Source organism: Bufo bufo, chromosome 5 (genome assembly GCF_905171765.1).
Source record: "Bufo bufo chromosome 5, aBufBuf1.1, whole genome shotgun sequence".
In the NCBI taxonomy this organism is placed as follows: domain Eukaryota; kingdom Metazoa; phylum Chordata; class Amphibia; order Anura; family Bufonidae; genus Bufo; species Bufo bufo.
Window position 1 is genome coordinate 171,994,779 of NC_053393.1, and position 16,560 is coordinate 172,011,338.

A 16,560-nucleotide genomic window follows, 5' to 3' on the forward strand; every position below is an offset into this window, starting at 1 on the left:
TTTTTGCCCATTCTCAGTAGTTATGCCCATATTTTTGCCCCTTCACAGTAGTTATGCCCCCTTTGTACCCCTTCATAGTAGTTAAGCCCACTTTTGTGCCCCATCACAGTAGTTATGTCCTCCTTGTTGCCACTCACTGTAGTTATGTCCTCCTTGTGCTCCCCTTTGGAGCCTAGTGTTCAGCTCCATAAAAAAAAACCACAAATACTTACCTGCTTCCCTGATGATCGGCACATCCTGCGCTGGCAGCAGTACACACACACATCGCACTACTGGATGCTGATTCCCGGGCTTTCAGCACTCCTCCCACAAAGCCAGCAGCACGATGTGCAGCTGCTGGGGAGCGCCGGAAACCAGCGAACCAGCTTCACTATGTAAATGAACAACGCGGCGGGGGCGCCCCTCCCCCTTGCCCCCCCCCCCCCCCACTATGCCCCTGACTGCAGGCAGGTGTTTTAAAATGGAGATAACACTTTTATTAGGAGTTAATTTAAATTATACAGTTTTCAAACAATTATTTTGACCTTCCATGTAGTTTCTATGGCTGACATCATTAGGAGTCTAGTTGACTTTTTCAAGGTCATAAAATACAGAAAGAAAATCACCACCTACCAAATGATTGACTTTTAGTTTAAAATAGCTGTATAAAGAACCTACCTGGGAATAGCAAATAATTTGACTGCAGCAAACAGACTTAACTTGGTTTTTCCTGGTTTAAATTCATTTTTTACACTGGTTCAACAAATGCAGTATAAGTTTACAATAAGACAAATGAGGGTGGGGAATGGGAAAATTCATTATATTCAAATACATTATTGGCTTTCCCAAGACTTGATCATTTGTTTAACCTTGCAGCTTTGACTTTCACAAGTAGTAAAACCAAACAGGTCCCATTAACCCTTTCACTGCCAGGGGTGTTTGGACATTTTGCACCTCTAGTACCCAGGACAATTTTTACATTTTTAACATGTGCAAATAAAACCAAAATGACAAAATAATAAAAAAAAATTATACTAATTAGAGATGAGCAAATTTCGGCTTATGAAATTCTTTTGCGATTCGTTTACTGGTAAAAGCAGAATTGCGTTATGGATTCCGTTACCACGGACCATAACGCAATTCTATGATGGAATGAATAACGGAATGCCTTTAGAGGAATTCCGTTATTCATTCCGTCATAATAGAAGTCTATGGGCAGCAAAACGGATTCGATCCGTTTCCGTTATGCAAAAATATGAAATTTGCTCATCTCTAATACTAATCCCCCACACCAATATATTTTCTGAAAATAGACACTCAGCACATTGTCGAAATGCCACTTAGCACTTTATATTCACAGACACCTTCAAAGTATAATTTTCCATAAATAAACGTTGTACAGAGTTCATTCATACCACTTCTGCCTGAATTTACATGCACATGTATCTTCCAAAAATCATCAGAACTGGAGAGACCAGAAATCTTGTTTTAACCTGTTACGGACACAGGGAGTACAGGTACGCCCTAATGTCCCGATCCTTAAGGACACAGGGCGTACTTGTACGCCCTGTGTATTTCCGATCACCGCCGCGCGGTTGAGAAGGAACTTGGGGCCAATGCAACGGGGGGTCCTGTGACCCCCCCGTGTAGGCGATCGCAGTAAACCGCAGGTCAATTCAGATCTGCGGTTTGCTGCGTTTCCGGGTTATTCGGGTCTCTGAGGACCCGATAACCCGATACAGGATGGTAATCGGTGGTGTGATATTACACCACCAATCACTATCCTGCGATCCTGAGAGGTGATGTGACATCACCTCTCAGGATCGCCTCTGATTGGTAGGTGGGCGGGCGGCGGGAGGTTCAAATCTTGGCAGCGCTTCTCTCCTCCTCCTTTTGTGTCTGGGAAACAGAGGAGAGAGGAGCGCTGTCAGCATCACCCCTTCTGTGCCCCAGCACCCCCCATCTGTTCAGTCAGGCAATTAGGGAAAGGCTAGGGAAAGGTTGAGCAAGGCAGGGATATAAAAAGGGAAAGTTAGTGGAAGGAAAAAAAAAACAACTTTGATTGCATTACCCTAAATAGGGTGTCTGGGGTCCACAGCACAGCTGTGTGATCCTAGACCCCCCAGGGGTGCTGCCGCTTGCCCCCCTCCCCACCACAACTTTTTTGGGGCGCAGGCAGTTTATTTTTTTTTGTGTGCGTACGCTGACTGTGGCCGGCATTCTTAGCGTCCGGCCACTGTTAGTGCATCGCACACCCCACCGCTGATCAACTTCGAACGGTTGATCAGCGGTTTTGAATAAAAAAAAAAAATATATTCAAATTTTTTTGCCCTTTTTTTAGTTTGTCTTTTTTTTTTTGTCTGTTAGGTTTTAGGGTGAGTTTGCGAACACCCGTGCCCCCACACACACGCACACTGAATAAAGATTTACACTCACTCACACACACACGCAGACACACACTCCCCTATGGCCCGCCGGATGTTCTCGGCCGAGGAGGCATATGCCCAGCTTGCCTCCGAGTTCGAGAGCCCGAGTGAGGACGAGGATGACCCCACGTTCCTTTTGTCATCCGCATCCTCCTCATCATCAAGCAATGATGAGCCTCCAAGGCGGCGGAGACGCCGCCAGGCGGAGCAAGGGGACCGCCATGCTAGGGACCCTGTGGCCCACCCTAGTACGAGCAGCTCTGGGGCTCGTATTAGTTTTCCGGCCCACTAGATAAGTCCACCGGAGCCCCCTGCCAGTGAACTTGTCTGGTGTACCCCAGAGCGCTTTGAGCCCGTGATTCCTGATTTTGTAGGCCAACCAGGAATCCAGATTTCTACAGTGGGCTTCACTGAATACGACTTTTTTAGTCTTTTTTCAGTGACCACTTTGTAAATCTGATGGTGGAGCAAACAAACCTGTACGCCCAACAGTTTATTGCTCAACACCCGGGCTCCTTTTTGGCTAGGCCCGGTGGCTGGACCCCGGTCAGTGCAGCAGAAATGAGGACATTTTGGGGCCTCGTGCTGCACATGGGCCTAGTCAAAAAACCTAGTGTCAGGCATTACTGGAGTTGGGACGTCCTCTACCAGACCCTACTTTACAGTATGGCCATGACACGCTCCCGGTTTGAGGCCATCCGGAAATGCCTACATTATTCAGATAATGCAGCATGTCCCCCCCAAGGTGATCCTGCCTATGACCGCCTGTACAAAATCAGGCCGGTTATCGATCACTTTGGGGCCAAATTTGTACAGGCCTATGTACCTGGAAGGGAGGTTGCGGTTGATGAGTCTCTCATTGCGTTCAAGGGGAGACTCCTTTTACGCCAATATGTTCCCTCTAAGCGGGGGAGGTATGGCGTGAAGCTGTACAATCTTTGTGAGAGTACCTCAGGGTACACTTACAAGTTTCGTGTGTACGAGGGGCGAGATTCCCGTATTCAACCCCCAGAATGTCCCCCCACTCTGGGTGTTAGCGGGAAACTTGTGTGGGACCTTATGCGCACACTGCTAGATAAAGGATACCACCTGTACGTGGATAACTTTTATACTAGTATCCCCTTGTTCCAGTCCCTCGCTGCCAGATCCACGTCCGCTTGTGGGACCGTGCGGAAAAATAAACGCGGCCTGGTTTCTATTATGTAAGCCTCACAAAGTGACTTCAGACCTGAACTGGTCCCTAAAAATTGGGTTTTTTAACATTTCTGAAAAATTTCAAGATTTGCTTCTAAACTTCTAAGCCTTGTAACATCCCCAAAAAATAAAATGTCATTCCCAAAATTATCCAAACATGAAGTAGACATATGGGGAATGTAAAGTAATAACTATTTTTGTAGGTATTACTATGTATTATAGAAGTAGAGAAATTAAAACTTGGAAATTTGGTATTTTTTCAAAAATTTTGGTAAATTAGGTATTTTTTTTATAAATAAATTTTTTTTTTTTTTTTTACTTCATTTTATCACTGTCATGAAGTACAATATGTGACGAAAAAACAATCTCAGAATGGCCTGGACAAGTAAAAGCGTTTTAAAGTTATCACCACTTAAAGTGACACTGGTCAGATTTGCAAAAAATGGCCTGGTCCTTAAGGTGAAAATGAGCCCAGTCCTTAAGGAGTTAAGCCTCATTTTCAAAAAGAAAAAGAAAAAAGGAAACAACCTATATAATACATATTACAGTAATCGAAAAGTAAGATAATTCCAAAAACCTATACACTTCCTGAAAGCAGACAACCTGATGATTGCAGTTTCTTTACAGACTGTTGACAAGCAGGTACACCTTCAGGTAACTTTTTGAGAAACAGGAATTATTTTAAAAAATGCATAAAAACATACATTTGCAACTAAAACAAACATCCAGGCAGAAGTTTACACATTTACAATACATTGACAATCCTTATTAAGCAAATTCTTATTAAGCTACTGTCAAATAGTATTTAAAAGTATACAGTACATGATAATTCCATGGGATTCTGATCCCTACAATATAACCTACTAGAAAATGCAAATGGAAAACGGTTAAATTGTGCATACGTGTAGATGTTAAAAATTTTGTTATTTTTAAGAAGAAAGATTATCTGGGTGTGTATCTATTAGAAGTGAGTAAACAAATTAAGTGAGTAAACTAACCAATGGATGTGAAAACCATGAAAAAAATAAAATATTGAGTTGTGCATACGTGTCTAAATTTTAAGAATGTTTCTAACAACCCATACCTACACCCCTCAACATTGAAATTGCAACACCAAGAAGAAAAAGTCGTGGAATTATGGAAACCACAGGATTTTTAGACATATTAATGATAGGCAAATGATGAAAATATGGAAACTAAATATTTAAAACATCTCAATTTATTCAGTATTTACTATGAGCGCTGCAAGCAGAAATACACACACCTACACACCATGGCATGCTATCAATGAGGTTATTAATGGTTCTCTGAGGAATGTTCTGCCATTCTGAATGCACCTGGGCAAACAAATCAAGATGCTCTGCTGCAATTGCTGACCAACAATGTCCCAGATGTGCTTGATGCGAAACAAGTCTGGAGATGCTGCAGGTCATGGTAGCATGTTTAGGCCACAGAGGCTGCTTACAAGAGCACTAGCAACATGTGGCCTGATGTTGTCATGTTGAAAAATGGCTCATGGGACACTTTGGAGAAATGGCAGATACCACTGTTTCCACGACCAAATCATTGCAATGCCTAGGTAATAGCATACCTAAAACGAAGACTAGAGGGGTCCGGCTACCATTTATTATGCCACAGACCATAAACACGGAAGTAGAAATGGTGTGACTATTCCTTGTGAAGGCCTCCTCATGGCATTGCCTCTTTGGTCTGCAGGTTCACTGAAGAATTGATTTAACTGGATGACGCTGCAAAACAAAGCAGATCACTGAAAATAGCAGTGCTAAAACGTAACTTTTATTATAGTTTCCTAAAAGTACCCAAAGAAATATTCAAAAAGTATTAGACAAATAAATATAACAAAAATAGGACCAGTCACCCCATGTATATCAAAACACTCAGGGAACAACACTTATGGGTAATGGTGTTCCTGTTGAGCTTCAACAGGGGGCCAGATCATTTAGATCAATACCACCCACTATCCAAAATATTTCCAACATGTAATGCCTAAGTATTAAATATGATAAGCCAGTGTGAGTGGTTAATGAATGGTGGTATGCATGGGCTGCTCATTCTCAGTAAATAGAGCAGATCATAATTTTTTACCCACCACCTAGGATGGACGTCCCAGCGCTGGCAGACGACTACACATCATCGGTGGTGGTACACCAATCTGACTACTATTGTTTTATGCCATAATCACTCTCCTGATGAAGCGCCTGTCCCAACTGACCTATGACCAATCACAGAAAGATGCTTTGCTTCCCTTTTCTGTAATTCCTATGACGTCTGTGTCTTGCCTTGTCCTGTGAATGTGTGGAGATCTGTCAGACTAGCTGCACATGTCTGACTTCTTTGTTTTGATTTGGGTTTGAACTGGATCCACTTTCCCTCAGGTGTACTGGGTATAATTGTTAGTGAGGCTATTTATCCCTCCTTCCCCCAGTGGCCTGTGCGGGTTATAGTTCTTTCCTGGGAGCTCTTGATTTGTGGTGGATTGTCTGCTCCAGCTCTACTCAAGATAAGTCCACTCCTTCATTTCTCTTTGTGTGTTTTTCTAGGCATCTAGGGAGACGCTTGCTTCTTCCTGGTTTGAAGAAGCAGGTTGCCTCTTCCCTTTTCCCTGCTGCTTAGGTTTTAGGCACAAGGGCATGTGCATATCCACCCTAAGAATATGCACATGGGCACAGCAGTTTAGAGAAAGCTTTTAAGAGATCACTAGGAGGTGACCCTTTTCTCCCTAGCTTTTGGGCCTAGTCGTTTGTTCTGTTTGTTTTCCTGTGTTTGGTTATTTCCCAGCTTACCTACCTACCGTGACATTATAACCTAAAAAACGGTCATATCCCTGCTGTTTGCAAAATGGAGGCTATGGATGCCTTGGTTGATCGCATGCAGGGATTATCGCTGGAGGTTGCTGATCTCAGCAGTTCTGTTGCACGGTGTCAGAATGCTCTGGCGTCTGGCGCCGTTGGAGGAAATCAGGTCTGCTTAGAGCCTAAAGTCGCTCTCCCTGATAGGTTCTCAGGGGGTGGTGATGACTTTATTCGGTTCAGGGAGTCCTGCAGGTTGTATTTTTCATCTGCGGCCGATATCATCTGGTGACGAGAATTAAAGGGGATCATTATATCTCTGCTCAAAGGGGACGCGCAGTCCTGGGCTTTTTCTCTGCCGACCGGTTCACCATCCCTCCGGTTGGTGGATGAATTTTTTAAAGCCTTGGGCTTGATTTATGATGACCCAGACCGCGTCTCTATGGCTGAATCTAAGCTGCGCAGTTTGTCACAGGGAGAAAGTACTGCAGAGTCGTATTGTGCAGAATTTAGAAAATGGGCAACTGACTCGGGGTGGAATGATCCTGCACTCCGGAGTCAGTTTTGTCAGGGGCTATCTGAGAGGTTGAAAGATGTCCTTGCTTTTCATGAGTATCCCGATTTATTGGAGTCGGCCATGTCTTTGGCAGTGCGACTTGGTAGACGTCTTAGATAAAGGAATAAGATTCCTCTCAAGCGGGGGGTCCCGTCTGAAAGTGGATCCGTTCCACCTAGTCCCCGGGGTAATAAGACTTTTGAATCTGGGGCAGGAGAGGAGCCTATGCAGTTGGGCCAGGTTTCCTTTCGCTCAGGTGATAGGGATTTTAGGAAGCAGAATAAGCTATGTTACTTCTGTGGAAAAGAAGGTCATTTTGTTTTTGCATGTCCTTTTGTTAAACCTCAAAGCGGTAATGAAAAACTACGGAAGTATTCACATAAAGAGAAAAAAAAAAACTTCCCTGACTCTTGGTAGTGTGAATGGGGAGTCTGAGCAAGCAAATATGCATTCTCCCTGCAATACCCGTTTCCTCCTGCCTGCCATGGTGGTGCTAGACTCAGGAAATTTTGATTTTGAGGTATTTGTTGACAGTGGTGCGGGGTAAACCTCATTGATTTTCAGTTCCTCCAAAATCTTGGTTTTAGCACTAGCACTTTAGATAAAGAGATACCAGTGTTTGCTATTGATTCCTCCCCTCTCTCACAAAAGAGTCTTACTCATATCGTTCATGACATTCTGTTCAGGGTGGGTGATTCACATGTTGAGTCCATTTCTTGTTTTGTTATGAAGGGCTTGCCTGCTCCGATGGTTCTGGGTTTACCGTGGTTGATAAAGCATAACCCTACTATTGACTGGCAAACAAGACAAATCAGTAGCTGGAGTCAATTTTGTTCGGACAACTGTCTTTGTGCTTCTATCTCAGGGGTGTCAACTACAGTCCTACCTCAGTTTCTATCTGATTTTGAGTACATATTCTCAGAGGGTGGAGCTCAGGAGCTGCCTCCCCATCGAGAATATGATTGTCTGGTCAATCTCATCCCTGGAGTTAAACTGCCAAAATCTCGACTATACAACCTTTCACAACCCGAAAGAGAAGCTATGCGGAAGTATATTGCAGAGAGTTTGGTAAAGGGACATATTAGGCCATCTAAGTCCCCTGTGGCAGCCGGCTTAGACCGTGTTTAGATTTCCAGGAATTGAATCTCATTACGGTCCATGATCCGTATCCCCTTCCTTGGATTTCTGATCTATTTGATCAAATTGTCGGAGCCAAGGTGTTCTCCAAGTTGGATTTAAGAGGAGCTTATAATCTGATCAGAATTAAGAAAGGACTGAGAATCAGAAAGCTCTGATGCGGTTTTTGGGTTTTACCAATTACTACAGGAAAATTCCACCATTGTAAAACCTTTGACAGATATAACTAAAAAAGGCGCCGACTTTTCTGTCTGGTCGGATGAGGCATTACAGGCCTTTTCTGCTATTAAGAAATGTTTTGCGTCTGCTCCCATTCTGATGCAACCTGATGTGTCTCAACCGTTCATCGTGGAGGTTGATGCATCAGAAGTGGGGGTCGGAGCAGTTCTGTCGCAGGGTCCATTACCTAGCAAATGGCGTCCATGTGCTTTTTTCTCCAAGAAACTCTCGGCCGCTGAAAGAAATTATGATGTAGGAGATAAAGAGTTGCAAGCCATTAAATTGGCCTTTGAAGAATGGCGTCATTGGTTGAAGGGGGCTACTCATCCTATTTCGGTATATACTGACCACAAGAATTTGGCTTACTTGCAGTCTGCTAAGCGCCTGAATCCTAGACAGGCAAGATGGTCACTGTTTTTTACTAGGTTCAATTTTGTGGTCACCTTTCACCCTGGGGTTAAAAACGTCAAGGCAGATGCGTTGTCATGTAGTTTTCCTGGGGAAAGTGATTCGGAGGATCCCGCTCCGATTTTGGCTGATGGGGTGGTGGTTTTTGCTCTGTACCCTGAGTAGGAGATGGAGGTGTTGGGGGCCCAGGTGGAGGCTCCTGATTCTTGTCCTCCAGACAAGTTGTTTGTTCCTGCTGAACTGCGATACAAGGTGTTCAAGGAACATCATGATACGGTCCTTGCGGGGCATCCTGGAAACAAATCCACCATAGATCTTATTTCCTGGAGATTCTGGTGGCCAGGGTTGCGCAAGGGTGTGGAGGGTTATGTGACAGCTTGTGAGACCTGTGCACGTGCGAAGGTGGCTCACACTCGGCCTTCAGGATCCCTTCTTCCTTTATCCATCCCATCTCGTCCTTGGACGCATTTGTCCATGGACTTTATTACCGATTTACCGAGTTCCTCTGGGAAAACTGTGATTTTAGTGGTAGTGGACCGCTTCAGTAAGATGGCCCACTTTGTACCGTTGCCTAGCTTGCCAAATGCCAAAACTCAGGGTTAGGGTTTGCCCAGGGTGTTTAGGTTTTAGGCACGAGGGCATGTGCATATCCACCCTAAGGATATGCACATGGGCACAGCAGTTTAGGGAAAGCTTTTAGGGATCGCTAGGAGGTGACCCTTTCCTCCCTAGCTTTTGGGCCTAGTCGTTTGTTCTGTATGTTTTCCCGTGTTTGGTTATTTCCCTGCTTACCTACCTACCGTGACAGTCTGCTCCACATATACTTTGGGACAAGGGCAGATCAGAACATATACCACAAAATATGTTTGACAGCACAGTCCTTTAAACAAAAATATTTCCTGTCTGTTGGATTCACAAAGACAGAAGTATTTTCTATATATTGTCAATTATTACAATTCCCACAGGGAAAGGACCCTTCAAGCATATACCCCTGCAAAGTACCACTGTGGACCTGAGAAAATGGCTCCATGACAATTAATCCTTAACCACCTCAGCCCCCAGTGCTTAAACACCCTGAAAGACCAGACCACTTTTTACACTTCTGACCTACACTACTTTCACCGTTTATTGCTCGGTCATGCAACTTACCACCCAAATGAATTTTACCTCCTTTTCTTCTCACTAATAGAGCTTTCATTTGGTGGTATTTCATTGCTGCTGACATTTTTACTTTTTTTGTTATTAATCGAAATTTAACGATTTTTTTGCAAAAAAATGACATTTTTCACTTTCAGTTGTAAAATTTTGCAAAAAAAAACGAGATCCATATAGAAATTTTGCTCTAAATTTATTGTTCTACATGTCTTTGATAAAAAAAAAATGTTTGGGTAAAAAAAAAATGGTTTGGGTAAAAGTTATAGCGTTTACAAACTATGGTACAAAAATGTGAATTTCCGCTTTTTGAAGCAGCTCTGACTTTCTGAGCACCTGTCATGTTTCCTGAGGTTCTACAATGGCCAGACAGTACAAACACCCCACAAATGACCCCATTTCGGAAAGTACACACCCTAAGGTATTCGCTGATGGGCATAGTGAGTTCATAGAACTTTTTATTTTTTGTCACAAGTTAGCGGAAAATGATGATTTTTTTTCTTTTTTTTTTTTTTCTTACAAAGTCTCATATTCCACTAACTTGTGACAAAAAATAAAAAGTTCTATGAACTCACTATGCCCATCACGAAATACCTTGGGGTCTCTTCTTTCCAAAATGGGGTCACTTGTGGGGTAGTTATACTGCCCTGGCATTCTAGGGGCCCAAATGTGTGGTAAGGAGTTTGAAATCAAATTCTGTAAAAAATGCCCTGTGAAATCCGAAAGGTGCTCTTTGGAATATGGGCCCCTTTGCCCACCTAGGCTGCAAAAAAGTGTCACACATGTGGTATCTCCGTATTCAGTAGAAGTTGGGGAATGTGTTTTGGGGTGTCTTTTTACATATACCCATGCTGGGTGAGATAAATATCTTGGTCAAATGCCAACTTTGTATAAAAAAAATGGGAAAAGTTGTCTTTTGCCAAGATATTTCTCTCACCCAGCATGGGTATATGTAAAATGACACCCCAAAACACATTCCCCACCTTCTCCTGAGTACGGAGATACCAGATGTGTGACACTTTTTTGCAGCATAGGTGGGCAAAGGGGCCCATATTCCAAAGAGCACCTTTAGGATTTCACAGGTCATTTTTTACAGAATTTGATTTCAAACTCCTTACCACACATTTGGGCCCCTAGAATGCCAGGGCAGTATAACTACCCCACAAGTGACCCCATTTTGGAAAGAAGACACCCCAAGGTATTCCGTGAGGGGCATGGCGAGTTCCTAGAATTTTTTATTTTTTGTCACAAGTTAGTGGAAAATGATGATTTTTTTTATTTTTTTTTTTTCATACAAAGTCTCATATTCCACTAACTTGTGACAAAAAATAAAAACTTCCATGAACTCACTATGCCCATCAGCGAATACCTTGGGGTCTCTTCTTTCCAAAATGGGGTCACTTGTGGGGTAGTTATACTGCCCTGGCATTCTAGGGGCCCAAATGTGTGGTAAGGAGTTTGAAATCAAATTCTGTAAAAAATGACCTGTGAAATCCGAAAGGTGCTCTTTGGAATATGGGCCCCTTTGCCCACCTAGGCTGCAAAAAAGTGTCACACATCTGGTATCTCTGTATTCAGGAGAAGTTGAGGAATGTGTTTTGGGGTGTCTTTTTACATATACCCATGCTGGGTGAGATAAATATCTTGGTCAAATGCCAACTTTGTCTAAAAAAATGGGAAAAGTTGTCTTTTGCCAAGATATTTCTCTTACATCATAAGAATCGATTTTTTTAAGAAATGACAAGACTCACAATCAAAAGAACAAGACAGATGGAAAAAAGGTACTCTGTTAAACATGGATTCATGAAAAAAATAATTTAGTAAATTGGTAGTGACAGATTCCCTTTAAGGACTCAGGACGTACCGGTACGCCCTAAGTTTAAATCGCGATTGCGGCGCCGCGGGGGTTAATCCGAACAGGATGCCGGCTGAAATCATTCAGCCGGCATCCTGTCACAACGCCAGGGGGGGTCATGTGACCCCCCCGTGTCGGCGATCGCCGCAAACCGCAGGTCAATTCAGACCTGCGGTTTGCGGCTTTTACCTGCGGTTGCGGCGGGTGTCGGCGGTGCCATCGGGTCCCCATGCGGCTGTAGGGGGGACCCGATGGCATGGAAGGCAGCGTGATGTCTAAGGAAGGCATCACGCTGCCTTCCGGTGACGAGCCTGTGAGATCCAGCCCCCTGGATCTCACAGTCAGGAAGCTGTCTGAGTAATACACACAGTATTACTCATACAGCCAATGCATTCCAATACAGAAGTATTGGAATGCATTGTAAAGGAATATACCCCCCAAAGTTCAAGTCCCAAAGTGGGACAAAAAATAAAGTGAAAACAAAAGTTGAAAAAGTAAAGTTTTCCCCCAAAAAAAATTTTAATTTCAAGTAAAAATAAACAAAAATGTAATTTTCCCCAAATAAAGTTAAAAAAAATTGGTAAAAATTAGGAAGAAGAAAAAAAGTATACATATTAGGTATCGCCGCATTTGTATTGAGCGGCTTTATAAGCATATCACATGAGCTAACCCCTCAGATGATTACCGTAAAAAAAAAAAAAACTGTGCTAAATAAACCATTTTTTGTCACCTTACATCACAAAAAGTACAACAGCAAGCGATCAAAAAGGCGTTTGCCCACCAAAATAGTACCAATCTAACCGTCACATCATCCTGCAAAAAATGAGCCCCTACCTGAATCAATTGCCCAAAAAATAAAAAAAACTATGGCTCAGAATATGGAGACACTAAAACATCATTTTGTTTGTTTGAAAAAAGCTGTTATAGTTTAAAACTTACATAAATAGAAAAAAGTATACATATTTGGTATCGCCGCGTTTGTATCGACCGGCTCTATAAAAATATCACATGACCTAACCCCTCAGATGAACACCGTAAAAAATAAAAACTGTGCTCAATAAACCATTTTTTGTCACCTTACATCACAAAAAGTGTAATAGCAAGCAATCAAAAAGTCATATGCACCCCAAAATAGTGCCAATCAAACCGTCATCTCATCCCGCAAAAAATGAGATCCTACCTAAGATAATCGCCCAAAAACTGAAATAACTATGGCTCTCAGAATATGGAGACACTAAAACATGATTTTTTTTTGTTTCAAAAATTATATTATTGTGTAAAACTTACATAAATAAAAAAAAAGTATACATATTAGGTATCACCGCGTCCGTATAGACCAGCTCTATAAAAATATCACATGACCTAACCCCTCAGATGAACACCGTAAAAAAATTTAAATAAAAACTGTGCTAAATAAACCATTTTTTGTCAACTTACATCACAAAAAGTGTAATAGCAAGCGATCAAAAAGTCACACGCACCCCAAAATAGTGCCAATAAAACCGTCATCTCATCCCGCAAAAGTCATACCCTACCCAAGGTAATCGCCCAAAAACTGAAAAAATTATGGCTCTCAGACTATGGAAACACTAAAACATGATTTTTTTTGCTTCACCACTAGACAAGAGACGCCCCAAAACCAGGGTGTGCCCAGAGGGAACCAGGATGCAGCCTCCCTGCATCTGCCCAGGAAGTACCTTACCTACTGAGAGGACTACTTCCACCATCCTCTCCACTGCCACCTTTCATCTCCCGCCCAAGTGACTGCATCAGTTTTAGCACACAATAACCACCGTAACATGAAACTCAAAAATACATTAGTGCAATTGCATTTTTTTTTTTTCAATTTCACCCCACAAAGTATTTTTATTTTTCTTATTTTCCAATACATCATCTGGTAAATTAAATCCTGACATTAAAAATACAACTTGGCTCTTGGAAGACAGAGAGGAAAAACAAAAGCAAAAACATAAAAATACCAAAGGTTTTATATTATATTGCAATTTGTGGTATGACTGTAAAGTATAAATCTGTTAAATACATAGAAAGTGATCTACTGATCAAAATAGAACATCAGACGGTATTCTTTTGCTTCCCTAATCCCTTCAATCATTTTACATGAATGAATTTATATGAACATTTATAGTTTAAAATGTAATATTTACTTTACTCCTAAACTAGCCTTTGTAAACGGTTACGTCTTCCACATATTACACACTATTTTAACTGTAAAGTTGATTGAAAGCTTTTTTCAAAGGACTCTATATCATTTTCCGACAGAGGTGGCAGCATTCACCAATTTCTCAAATTCTCTCCTCTAAGCTACTATAGAAAGCGATGTAACAGCAGCACCAGAATGATAGCAGAGACCTGAGATCATATATCGTGTGTGTGTGTGTATATATATATATATATATATATATAGACATGTACAGGATAGATAGATAGATAGATAGATAGATAGATAGATAATGGCAGCTAGATAGATGATAGATATTTTCCTGTTTTACACGTATATTCATAAATAACACTGTATTAAAAATGACCAAAACTTTACATTTATTTTTATTTTTTTAGTATACTCAAATCCTTGGTAGTTACACAGTACTAGAAATGATTTCTTCTTAGCCTTCCATGTAAAGCCTCTACCTTTAGATTAGACTATTCATCATGACTAGGCCAGGCCACCCTTCTCATCCCCGCACACAATATCTTGACGGAAGGACGGCGTGGTTTAAATGTGCCACTGTTCAAAAAATTCACTAACATTTTGTCTAATTTTTTTAAGTAAACTAAGCTAACAAAGATGTAGTGTAAATTTAGACTACATAGTCTATGGATGGCATCCAGCATCAGCCACTGTGATAAATCTGTTACAAGTTTACACTGCTAGACAGTTACTTAATATTACACAGGATTTGCAAATCTGCCCGAATATTCTGTGCAGACTCAGATGCTGGCTGCCTGAGGTTCAGCCACAGTTCAAGGGAACCTGAACATGAGGGGAGAATGAGCCAGACTTGTAGCAGGGAGAACTGGGTAAGTGCACTCTCAAAAATATATATTAAAGTGGTTTTCTGGTACTTAGATATTCCTGACATATTCACAGAATAGATCATCAATATCAGATTAGTGGGGGCTCTGTCGACTGTGTTGTTTCTGTCGCCAACATACTGCAGCTCAGCTCCCATTCACTTGAATTGGAGCTAAGAAGTTCTCTGCCACAGCCACTGTGCAGTTTCAGATCCCCACCAATCTCATATTAATGAATTACCCTGAGGATAGACCATCAATATCTAAGTATCAAAAAAGCCCTTTAATACCAGTAAGTTAACTCCAAAAGAGACTGTTGGTAGGTTTGAAAGTTAGAGGTGACAGCTTCTTTATAAATCCAGTAAATTACAGGTAATGCCTTCTCTGATTGTAGACGTTCTCTTTCCCTTTATTCTCCATCTAGTCCAGACCTCCACCACGACTTCTGCAAAGTCATCTTTGGCCACTTACTTCTGCAGCCACCCCCCTGCCTCTATAGCATCACAAATACAGAACCATGAATCATTTCCCACTGCAATGTAATGTATAAATGGAATGGAATGTATAACTTTGAATCTGCCAACAGCCTCCCCTGGAGTTGGGGAAAGATCTGTCTGGAAGAGGTTTCCTGTTCTACCCTTTTGAGCTGATACATCCTCTAATTGTTATACATTTTACACTAGTGACTGCCACTGATCAGTGTTTTGTTCTCTTGAATAGTCTGCAGTGCGATAATACCCTGCATAGTGCCTGTGTACATTACTATTTGGTTATGCTATATATTCCTTATTTAAAAACCATGCTTGTGCTTGACAATGTGATTAGGTGTTTTTTGTTGTACTTTTTTCCCCCTTCTTGTATTGATAGTGTGGCTTACATGTGTAGAGGGTGTTACGAAAAACAGCTAAATTTGCTGTAGAATCTGGGGGCAGGGTATTATATGTGGGTTGGTAGGGTTTTTGCACCAGGGCTCCTTTTAGACCTACTCCAGCCCTTCAGATAGGTTGAGGTGTCACAGACAATGGGTGGGGGCTGCTCACAGTTTAGGAGAATGGTCCTTGAGCTTAATCTCTTTTTAAAAGTTCCCTCACATCTGCAGAAAGTTCTCTGTAGCCTTGGCCCATTTCTAAACCAATGGTACTTAGGGGTTATTTAGTTAGCTGCAGTACCTAATATAATGGAAAAAGAGCCTCTATATGATATATTATCTCATCTTGTTTCATGTTGTTACAAAACTTGATTCGTGGAATAATCTATTAATTTCCACTCATATTCCATCAGTCTTATTCGTGAGTGGTAAATATAGTGGACACAGAATAGGCATGACATCACTGGTGGCTGGGCATGGTGCCAACCAGAGTTGTGGCTTGCGCTCAAATGAAACTAAAGCTGTAGGCAAACAGCTGCCAAATAAAAAAAAACTCCCTACATTTTTTTCTTATTCTCCATGGAGGGTAATTGAAAAGGTTTAATGGGGTTCATCTCTTTTGGACAGACCATTTTTTTTATTATGAGGGACTAGTCAGTTGAGAAGCACAGGCCCTTGGAGCCTAAATTATGTTGGGTTCTGTTATGTAAGTACCTACATTGTCAGCTGTACAAGAAGATGTAAAGACTTAAGGTGCCCAAACAGCTATCCTTTCTGATATCCTATACACATACATGCTTGGTTGGACCAAGCATGTTTGTCTTTTCAATGGAGAGAAGAAAGACATTAGCAACATTTGCGGTATATGGTTAGGATCCCCCACAATGCTCTAAAATGCATTCCATTCCGTTCTCATACCGGAG